We start from the raw sequence: 11,006 nt of genomic DNA, 5'->3' as shown, positions 1-11,006 counted from the left end.
GGAAGTCTCACAAGCTCAACTATGGCAGAATAATATGTATGTACACGTAAGCAAGTATGTAGCTGAGGGGAGCCTTTCTGAAATAAACTGGCCACATTTGATGTACTGTAATACTATTACATTAACCTCTATCACGATAACGTGCTGGGTTGAGGTTCCACTCCCCTCATCAACAGTGATTGGTTGGTCATCGCTCCATGTATTGTGTCCCGCTGGCTTCACAAAGCTACTGTGGCCTCCAATGAGATGTCCTTCACCTGAGAAAGTGATTGGGGAAAAAAGAGGTGGTTAGGTTAGGTACTGTCAAGTCTCAACACTATATTGTACACACTATTGACAGTTTTGATACTGTCTAGAATTGGCAAGGATGTAAGGTAACACTTTGCATAACTTATTGATATACTATGTATTGATCGATTTATATTGCATGCATCATTTTCAATGAGTAAATAATAGGAAATGCAGTACATCAATAATATGTTTAGAATATGATTGTGTCTTTGTGCAAGATGGCTAAGTAATTAGGGGAATTATTGCATACTATCCAAAAACAGACCAACACCCATTTCTGGTTAACGCCTGTAAAGTCACACATGCGCAGAGGGGAGTAGTCTCGGCCTAATGCTAAATGTACCTCTTGCCATTCCTCTGTATCGGTCAATGATCTTGACACTTCTGGAACGACTGGCGACGACGCGCTGTTGCAATGTCCTCTCTGCGCGTTCCCGTGCAACCTTCAGTTCCAGTAGCTGTAGTTTCCTCCTTAATGCCTCGTTTTCTTTTCGGCTTTGAGTTATTTCCAAACGAAATACTGCATAGTCGTCGTCTACAAGTTTACATATATCTGCCACGGCGGCACTCGCTAGTACCTCCATGACGGAGGCTATTTGAGTGTGAAAAACCATAACGTTACAGTTTGCCATTGTTAGCTAACGTTAGCAGCTAGCTATCGTTACCTAGATAAATCCTGTCTCCAACGCGAATTATGGGATTATGTGCAGTTAAATTAGTCATATTTTGTTTTCCAGTGTGTTAATAAACGTCTAAATAACGACTACAAATACTAACGTGGAAACTGTCCTTTGTCACGGTTCACGTCCGTTTACTTCTTATTCTTTGGTGTCATGGCGTTCACACATTTTGTTTGTGCATCCCGCCACCTACTGTGCGGTAGTGTGGTCGATCACCTAACATTTTGTGATACAAAAATCAAATGGAAAACATTTCACCACCAACTAACCCTACACCTATATACCAATATTAACATTTTATAAAAAATCCCATTCCACTACTTTGACCCTAACTGATCCTACACCAGGCCAGCGGCCTGGGAGGACAGGAGGGATTCTCATTCAACACACCTAACACTTCTGCTCTAAAACATAGTGCAGCTGCCACCACGGCATCTATTTTTTTATGTTCCAATTCTGCGGTACAGTTGATAACCGTGGCAATGAATGCTAAGAAGCCAACCTTACTGAAGCACAAATTCATATCACTCTGTATTGGCCAAGGCCTACTACTCACCCTTGACCCATCATCCTCTACTCTCTTCACTGCTTCAACATATGACACCTTCTGTTCTACTTTGAAACTGGCAACCTCAACCGGTCTTTCTTGACAAGTAATTTTTACAACAATTGTTTACAAACAGATTATTTTATGGATTGTAAACTGACTCAAATGATGTCAATTAGCCTATCAGAAGCTTCTTCTAAAGCCATGACATCTTTTTCTGGAATTTTCCAAGCTGTTTAAAAGGCACAGTCAGTTTAGTGTATATCACAATTCCAGTGGGTTAGAAGTTTACACAGTGAAATAATCTGTCTGTAAACAATTGTTGGAAAAATTACTTGTGTCATGCACAAAGTAGATGTCCTAACCGACTTGCCAAAACTATAGTTTGTTATCAAGAAATGGTTGAAAAAGTGGTTTTAATGACTCAAACCTAAGTGTATGTAAATTCCAACTTCAACTGTATTATACATGAAGTGTGAAACATTACGTGAGGATTATATAGAGATGCTATCAATGTGCTGTGAGGGGAGATTCTCCATATAATCAATAAAAGGTTACAAAATTCTGTAAAATGTCACCAACTTATTCCTCAAGCATTAAGTAATTTTCTTCAGTGGGATACAACTGTTAACTTCCGATAGCCACATTGCAACTGGTTTCTTGGCAATCGCTAGCAATATTTCTGTTAGCTTTATAGTATGGCTTTGCCTAAGATTGGAATTAGTTAAGTGACCCAGTAGACAGACCTCAGTGTCTAAAAGGAATACAGCCCCATGGATTGAGGATATGGTATCGCATACCCCCTGCCAGAAACCGTTTAGTTTTGAACACTGCCAAGTGGAATGGAGGAATGTTCCTTCATCTGAGCCACATCTAAAACATAGGGAGGAGATATCAGGGTTGAACTTGTGCAGTCTAGATGGGGTGATATAGAGCTGATGGAGGAAATTCAACTGGATCAGTCTGTATCTGGAGTTCAATGTGGATGTAACACCATCCCTGCATAGGTCACTCCATAGTCCCTCATCAAGATTAATACCCAGATCTTTTTCCCATCTAAATCGGGGTTTATCTAGCTCAGGCAGTGGTAGTCCTGACAAAAGAGCATCGTAAACACGGGAAATGGTCTTAAACAATGGTTGGTCTGCTTGGCAGAGTAGTTAAATAGGTAGTTGTCGGTAACTAAAGAAGTCCTTGTTAGATAGGTGGTATTTCTGTTTCAGCTGTTCGAAGGACATAAGAATTCCCTCATAACAATGTTCCAGAAGAGTGATACCCTTATCAGACCATTGTCTAAAGTTACTATTCTGGAAAAACATAGGAATCTATCTGTTGTTCCATAGAGGGGTTTTAGGGGAAAGAAATCCCTCTCGTCTGAACAGCTCATGCAGTTTGCACCATGCCAGAATGTATAATTAAAGGGTTGTCTGTGATAGTTGGTAAAGATTCCGTCCCATTTGTAAAACAATTCTGCCCCAGTGTCCTCATGTACCTCAAACTGTTCAACCATGAGGGAGAAGGACTATTGTCAAACCTCTGAGCCAGAAATCTAGACTGCGCAGCCCAGTAATACATTCTGAAATTGGGGAGGTTTAAGCCTCCCTTGACCGTAATCAAGGGTCAGTTTGTCATGGCAAACCCTCGGGGTTTTGCCATGCCAGATAAACCGTCTGGTCAGCTTGTTGAGAGAGGAAAAGAATGCTGCGGGCACAGGGATAGGGAGAGATGGAAACAAGTATAGAAATCTGGGCAGGACATTCATTTTAATTACATTAATTCTAACCCAGTAGAGTTAGAGGTAAATCCATCCATTTACACAGGTCACCCTCCACCTTTTGCAACAAGCTGGCCAGATTGAGTTTATATAGGTTGTTCAGGTTACCATCCACCATTATGCCCAAAGGCGACCATCTAAAAGCAAACGTATGCTTGATGGTATGGTGGTCAAAGACAGACAACGGTAAGATTTCGCTTTTATCAAAATTGACCTTATATCTAGAGAAAGAACTATTAAAAGGTTCTGTAAGTGAGAGAGGGAATGTTCTGGGTTTGTTAGAAATAAGATGAGGTCGTCTGCAAAAAGTGATAATTTATGGGTATGGGGGCCCACCTCAAAGCCATGTATGTCAGGGCACGTTCTAATGGCCTCAGCCAACGGTTCGATGGCGAGGGTGAAGAGGTGGGGGCTAATTGGGCAACCTTGTCTGTTCCCCCTATAGAGAGGGAAAGAGGAAGAAGTAATCCCATTGATGCAATCCTGGCTTTAGGATATTTGTAGAATGATTTGATCAAATTTACAAACACGGTGCAGAAACCAAACTTGTCCAAGACGCGAAAGAGATATGGCCATTCGACCCTATCAAAGGCCTTTTTGGCATCGAGGAAGACTGCGACAGTAGGTATTTTTGTTTTTGTTAGCAGGGTGAATTATATCAAAAAACCTTCTGAGATTATTGGAGGACAATCTATTAATTATGAAGCCAGTCTGATCTGGGTTGACCAACAGGGGGAGACATGACTCCCATCTCTTAGATACCATCTTGGTGACCAGTTTACAATCTGTATTAAGGAGAGAGATTGGTGTTTAGGAGGCGTACTTTAGCGGGTTTTCCCCTTTCTTGTGAATTACTGTAATCGCAGATTGAGAGAAAGACTCTGGAAAGCAGTTGTCCTCCCCGGCTTTTATAAGTACCTCCATAAGGTAGGGTACCAACAGCTCCTTAAATTATTTATAGAACTCTGGAGGGAAGCCATCCTCCCCAGGAGATTTATTAGAAGGTAAATATTTAATGGCCTCCAACAATTCAGACTGAGAACTGTTCACTCAGGCTCTCTCTGTCTTCCTCTGACAGGCATGTGAGGTTGAGAGAGGAGAGAAAAGATTGGGAAGTGTAGAGGTCCTCGTCATTTCTTAAGTATCATTGATTTCAGTAGGGTCGAATGTTCTCGTTAGTAAGAGTTTCTATTGCATTAATTGTCCTCTTACTTTCCTCTGCTTTCAGTTGCCATGCCAATACTTGGTGTGCTTTCTCTCCAAGCTCGTAGTAATGCTGTTTTGATTTAGTGATGGCCCTCTCAGCTTGATATGTGTTCAGAATATTATATTTCAGTTTTTTATTTATCCAAAAGCCTGTATAGATCTTTAGTCGGGCCTCTTTGGTAGGTTCTCTAGCGCAGAGATTTCAGATAAAAGGAAATTCAGTTCCGCACCGTGTTTTCTCTTCGACCCTTTAGTATAGGAAATGATCTGTCCCCTCAGATAGGCCTTCAATGTGTCCCAAAGACTTAAACTGTCAGGAGTGGAGGGTTTGTTTGTCAAAGTAAAAATATTGATCTGCTCTTTGATGAATGCACAAACTTCAGGAGTGTAGAATATAGTCTCCATCTATATGCTCCATTTACCTTGGTGGGAATGGAGATTGATAATACCAGAGGAGAAAGGCCACTAAGCAATCTGGGGAGATAATCGGTATCTAACACTATGAAACAGTTGGGTTGAAAGCAAAAAGTTGTGGGTTGAATAAAAGCAATAGTCCCTATCCTGTGGGTGCATCCGTCTCCAGATGTCTAGTAATTTGAGATCCTTCATGAATGACCAGGTGAGCTTGGCGGCTTTGATAAGAGGGGAGGGTTTATCAGATGACCTATCAAGAACTGTATCTAAACAAAAATGTAAATCTCCTCCAGCCAGTAGCCATCCTTGTGGTGCTTGAGCAACCTGAAGGAAAACATTCTAAATAAACATATGGTCATCGAAGTCGGGAGCATAAATATTCAATAGACTTCGAATACATATGCACCAAAACAAACCTGCCTGAGGGATCAGATATGGTGTTGCTGACACAGAAGGGGATGTGTTAACTTATCAAAATTGCAGTTCCTCTTCCTGCTTTGGAGTTAAAAGACGCAAAAACTTGTCCTACCCAATCCCTCTTTCATTTATTGTGTAAGATGTTTCTTGTAAAAACACAACGTCAGCCTTTATTTTCTTAAGGCATATATAGACTCTTTTCCTATTAACCAGGCTGTTAAGACCATTTACATTGAATGTGACATATTTTAGTGGATTAAGTATGGGTTGGGTTTCAAATATATAACCGAATGGTAATCCCTAATATGTAAATAGTCAGGTGATGTTTCAACTTCAGGTCACTTCAGAGTTCAAACTGTCTCTCTCTTTAGGAAGGAAACAACATTAAACATAGAAAAAAAAACTATATATATATATAAATAAAACCCAGCCACCCTGAATATCAGACTAAAACCACAATCCCAACAATCAAACATGAACACACTTGTAGAGATATGTTGTTGCTCGCTTTCCATCTTGCTCTTACTAGCTAAACCTTGGCGTAAACTAAAACCTACGAGCTCTCTATGTTGAAAACAAACGTTGTGAATAGACAGTGAAGGCTGAATATTTACTGTCAACAATAAGGGCTGCTTGAGTCTCTTTTCAGGAGAAGATGAGAAACATAAATGGGGGAAAAGGCAATGGGCCTAAGCCTACTAATTTGCTTCACCCAGTGGATATTGACAAAACCAAGATATACTCTCCTGTAAATGTAATAAAACTCACCACGGGAGTTCAGCTGATTTCTTGTGAATTTTCAGTGAAAGACCTTTGTTACCATCTTGAATTTCCCAGAGAGTAGCAAGCATGCCGGAAGACTCGGGGGAGGCTGCTGAGAGCAACAGTCATCTGAGTTATGAGGGCTAATGCCAATCTTGCTAGCTGTGGCATTATCATTATCTTGGGATTCAACAAAGTTTTGGTCATCCTTCTTGCCTCTCGGCCGGAGGTCCATGGCTCTTTGGGAAGGTAAGTACTTAACAGTTTATCAGCCAATGTTAGAATATTGTTTCAACGTGGTTATTTAGGTAATAATAGGTGAACTTTGAAGAGCTCGGTTTGTTAACCTCTGCTCAGCTCCACGGCATCACGTGCTCTCCCGAGCGGTCTGTTTAAACTACTAGCACACAGCTCAGACACCCATGCATACCCCACAAGACATGACACCAGAGGTCTCTTCACAGTCCCCAAGTCCAGAACAGACTAAGGGAGACACACGGTACTAAATAGAGCCATGACTACACAGAAATCTATTCCACATCAAGTAACTCATGCAAGCAGTAAAATCTGATAAAAATACACCTTATGGAACAGCGGGAATGTGAAGAGACACACATGATAACATATGCACTATACACACATGTAGACATGGATTTTGTGTTGTAGATATGTGGTAGTAAGGTAGTGGCCTGAGGGTACACACTTAATGTGTTGCGAAATGCATTGTAATGCTTTCAAAATTGTATAACTGCCTTAATTTTGCTGGACCTCAGGAAGAGTAGCCAATGCCTTGGCAGCAGCTAATGGGGTCCATAATAAATACAAAGACATATTTTCCACAACAATTTTTCTCCTTTTCCTATTATTTTGGACAAAACAGTGTGTTGGTAAGAATAGAGTAGAAAATATAATTACTTTATTCCATCTACATCACCGCAGTAAGGTAAATATTTAACTGTCCTTGTTTTAGCCTAGGTTTACTGTCTCTCTAAAACACAGGTATTTACACAAACCTGTTTTTAAATGAGAAGTTAAAGGGTATGTGGTCAATTACCCTCTTACCCCAAGACCAGGGTTTAAAGTTAACTTTTTGATCCACCAGCCACACAGATTTTTATCAGCCAAAATATTTTTTCGCCATAATTACATCAACAAACACAAAAGAACAGATGACCATGCTTAATGATTCTAATACAAATTTTTTTTATTAGTGAGTTATTTAATTAAATTCTTTGTGACCCGAGTCTTATTAACCAAAATATCAGATGAGACTACATGTTCAGCTGGCACTTTAAGGGTGGGAGGTTACCGTGGTAACATGGCCACTCGAGTGGTGTCACGGGTGTCTGTGATTTAGTAGTAGTTGACAGCATCTCTTCGCAATTAGTTAAAGCAGCAGACTCAAACTAACATTGAAAAACAAGCCACATTGTGAACAAAACAATGTAAATAACCAAGAAACACAAGGACAAAGTCTAATTTTGTAGACTTTAGAGTAAATTAGACAAACTTTTATGCCTGTGCGCAGCGCCTCCAAAAATGAATCTATCAGAACAGTGCACAAAGCTCCCCAGCCAGGCAGTGTTGCATCGCGAGGTGGGATATAGAATCTCATTTCTTTTAGCGATTAGCAGATATGAAACAAAACGACAGAAGTACTTTGAAAACAGCTACTGCAGCATTTTTCTGCTATAAAGCAACTCACATGTACTCATACTTGACTTTTTACTTATTTTTATTTGCAAATGAGAATGTAGTGCTGAATGTAGAGCCCTGCAAATTGACCACCCGCCCACGTGGCTAGTGAAATAGGTATTGGCGGGTAAGAATGTCTAAATCTATCTGCATTTGGCTGGTATTAATTTTATGCCCTGCCCAAGACACTTCAGGTGATAACTAATAATATGTTAGATAAAGAATGGTTGCCAGATATCCCCTGTGTACATCTCAAGCCACACTGCTATGATTTCTCCCAATTGTGGACCCTCCTATGTCTGATACGGTTAGTCAGGAAGTAAAGGCTCTTGTAACAGTTTGCACTTGATGGGCCTCTCCTTGGTGTGAACGGTCTGGTGCATCGTCACATAGTTCACCTCAGCAAAGCGCTTCCCATTCGTGGGGCAGGCATAAGGCTTTAGTCTGAACACTCAGCCTCCCACGTTGTGACCCAATGACACCAGAGGTGGTAGAAGCACGAGCCTGTCTTTGAGCTCCCTCCTTGACCACTAGCCATTGTTTTGGGTGTTTTGGGGATTGTATGCTGTGTTACAGGCTAGACATCTCGTGGTAAACGCCCATCCTAACCCTGTCTGTATTGGTGGGATAACCATGAGGTAGCTGAGGAAGGCTAGACCCAGGCCTTCTATGAACCCAGTCACCAGGCGAGACCCTGAAGGAGAAGACAGACTATTTGTTTTTGTCTGTTTTTTAAAAAAGTTACTGAGATTCTGCATGAAAAGCGCTAAATAAAATAAATATTATTACTACTTATCACTCATTATACACTATTAATGGGCCATGTGCATTTTCTGCTGGTGTATCCTGAGGTAGCTCCTCTCTGAGAACCTCTTCCCACAGTGCATACAGGCAAACGGCCTCTCTCCCGTGTGGACCTTCAGGTGCATCTTCAGGTTGGACAACTAGGAGAAACTGGCCGGCACCTGTGCACATCCTCCGAACACGGGAAGCACTTCTCTTTGCCACCGGATCTGCTGATAGCGTTACTACTACTGTAATTTGTCAATGGGCTTGTGTATCCATTTAGTGTTGAGGCACTGGCATTGTCTGAGGTCTGGTTTAACATTAGGAGAGTGTGAGGAGGATGAAGGCCAGGGAGTGTCTGTGTTGTTGCAGGGTCCATGTTCCAGTTGATAGATCCTATAGAAGGCAGGCTGAAGGCAGCACCTGTTAGGTGGTTAACCTGAGGCACCATCAGTCTCTCTAAATCACAAACATAGGAGCAGGACGGAGAATCAGTAGCCGAATCTGTGTCTATTCTCTCCTGCCGCATACGGACACCTCCCCGTCCCCGCAGACCAAATCTACGCCTCTCCCAGGTCTCAGCCAGTCTGTTGTCATAGAGACTAAGTTCAGGTGTTGATTTTTGCTCAACTGTGTTTCTGGTTATTTAAAACTGTTGTTCCCCAGCTCAGAGTTGAGGACGCTGTCCCATCGACTGACCTCCACTATGTCACCTCTGGTCCTGGCCTGCTCAGTGATGTTGTCCCGTAAGCCCTTGGCTCCACCAGTCTGGGTCTGGGAATCCAAGATGGCCACCCAGTCTCCACTGTTAGCCTCCAGCCAACCACCTGTAGGAAGAGGTTAGAAAATAGACTTTACAAACATGGCAGAGAAAACTATACATATGGAACTTGTGAGTCAATTACCTGGTCAAGTTCATACATTATAATTTGTGTTTCTGTATGTAAACAAAGTTGTATTGATTTAATTTTATGAATGAAGAAAATTAAGAAAAAATAGCCAGGCGCATCAGTATTCCCATTGAAGATCTATTACTGTATATGTATTTCTCCCTTACCTTGCTCCCCCATCTTTAGTCCACTCAGCAGGTTAATGCTCTCTGGTCCATCTTCTATGGTCTCCTCTTTGACCAGCAGCAGATCAGGCTTCCCATCCTCCATGTCTACTGACTGTAAGAAATACAGAGTGAGAGGATGTTGGATCAAGAAAACTGATATGAGCAACCTGCTATGGAACATCTTCTGATTGGACAATGAGGGATTGCTATGAGTACTATGCAAACGTGTTAGTTGATTTGATTACCTGACACTTTATAATGGTTTGATAATTCAAAGGCATGGTCCCACACTTAAGACAAAAATGAATAAAGACCAGGCGCCGTATCCACAAAGAGTCTCAAAGTAGGAAATTGCCAGCAGCCCTGCATAGGACTACCTGCCATAACATCATCTGGCTCAGAGGATCTTCCCTTGGAGACGAGACCATTCCCCAAACAATTTAATGAAATGTCATATTGCATTCTGTCTCTGTTGTTCATTCAGCCTGTACTAGATTGAAGTCTTGTTGTCCTCCATGACCATGTTCCCCAAGACCCTCATCAGCTCTGGACCCTCCTCCTCCTTCACCAGCAGCACCTCTGGACCCTCCTCCTCCTAGAAGAGACAGGTGATACAGATTACACAGACATACACTCCCTCACAGACATACACTCCCACAGATAATAAAACACAGTTTCAACATGGAGTGTTTGCCCATCCCCACTATGTTTCAGTCCTATACTGTTACAGAACTTCATTGTTGTTAAACCCATCATGATGGACATATATATATCAGCTATGATGTCATCATCAGACAAACCTGACTAAACTATTTTGACGTGTACAGAAGGTGTTAGTGTGTGGGTATGTGTAGGTATATTTAGTAAGTGTATATTGGTTATAAAGAGCTGTTGTATGTATGCAGAACAGGGTGAGATCAGATGTGATGTATACTAAAGAGAGTCTCAATGAAAGTCTTAGAATAAAAATGTACCATTTTGTTTTTAAACATAAACAAGAGTTCATTGCACCATATGAAAACCACACGTCTCTCTGCGTACCTGGCAGATATCTCAGCTTGTATGTTGGCCCACAACCTCGACAAGATGGAGCTGCTCTTCCTCTCTGGGAAAGCCTGCCTGCTCCAAGACCTCTCCATCATGGATGATAACTCCACGGTGTCCCCCTCCCAGAGTGCAAAAAACCTTGGCGTGACCCTGGACAACACCCTGTCATTCTCTGCAAACATCAAAGCAGTGACTCGCTCCTGCAGGCTCATGCTCTACAACATCCGTAGAGTACGACCCTTCCTCACACAGGAAGTGTCGCAGGTCCAGGCACTTTTCATCTCCCATCTAGACTACTGCAACTCTCTGTTGGCTGGGCTCCCCGCTTGT

Source organism: Salvelinus alpinus, chromosome 6 (genome assembly GCF_045679555.1).
Source record: "Salvelinus alpinus chromosome 6, SLU_Salpinus.1, whole genome shotgun sequence".
Taxonomy (NCBI): Eukaryota; Metazoa; Chordata; class Actinopteri; order Salmoniformes; family Salmonidae; genus Salvelinus; species Salvelinus alpinus.
Note: the sequence above shows the minus strand (reverse complement) of the source record.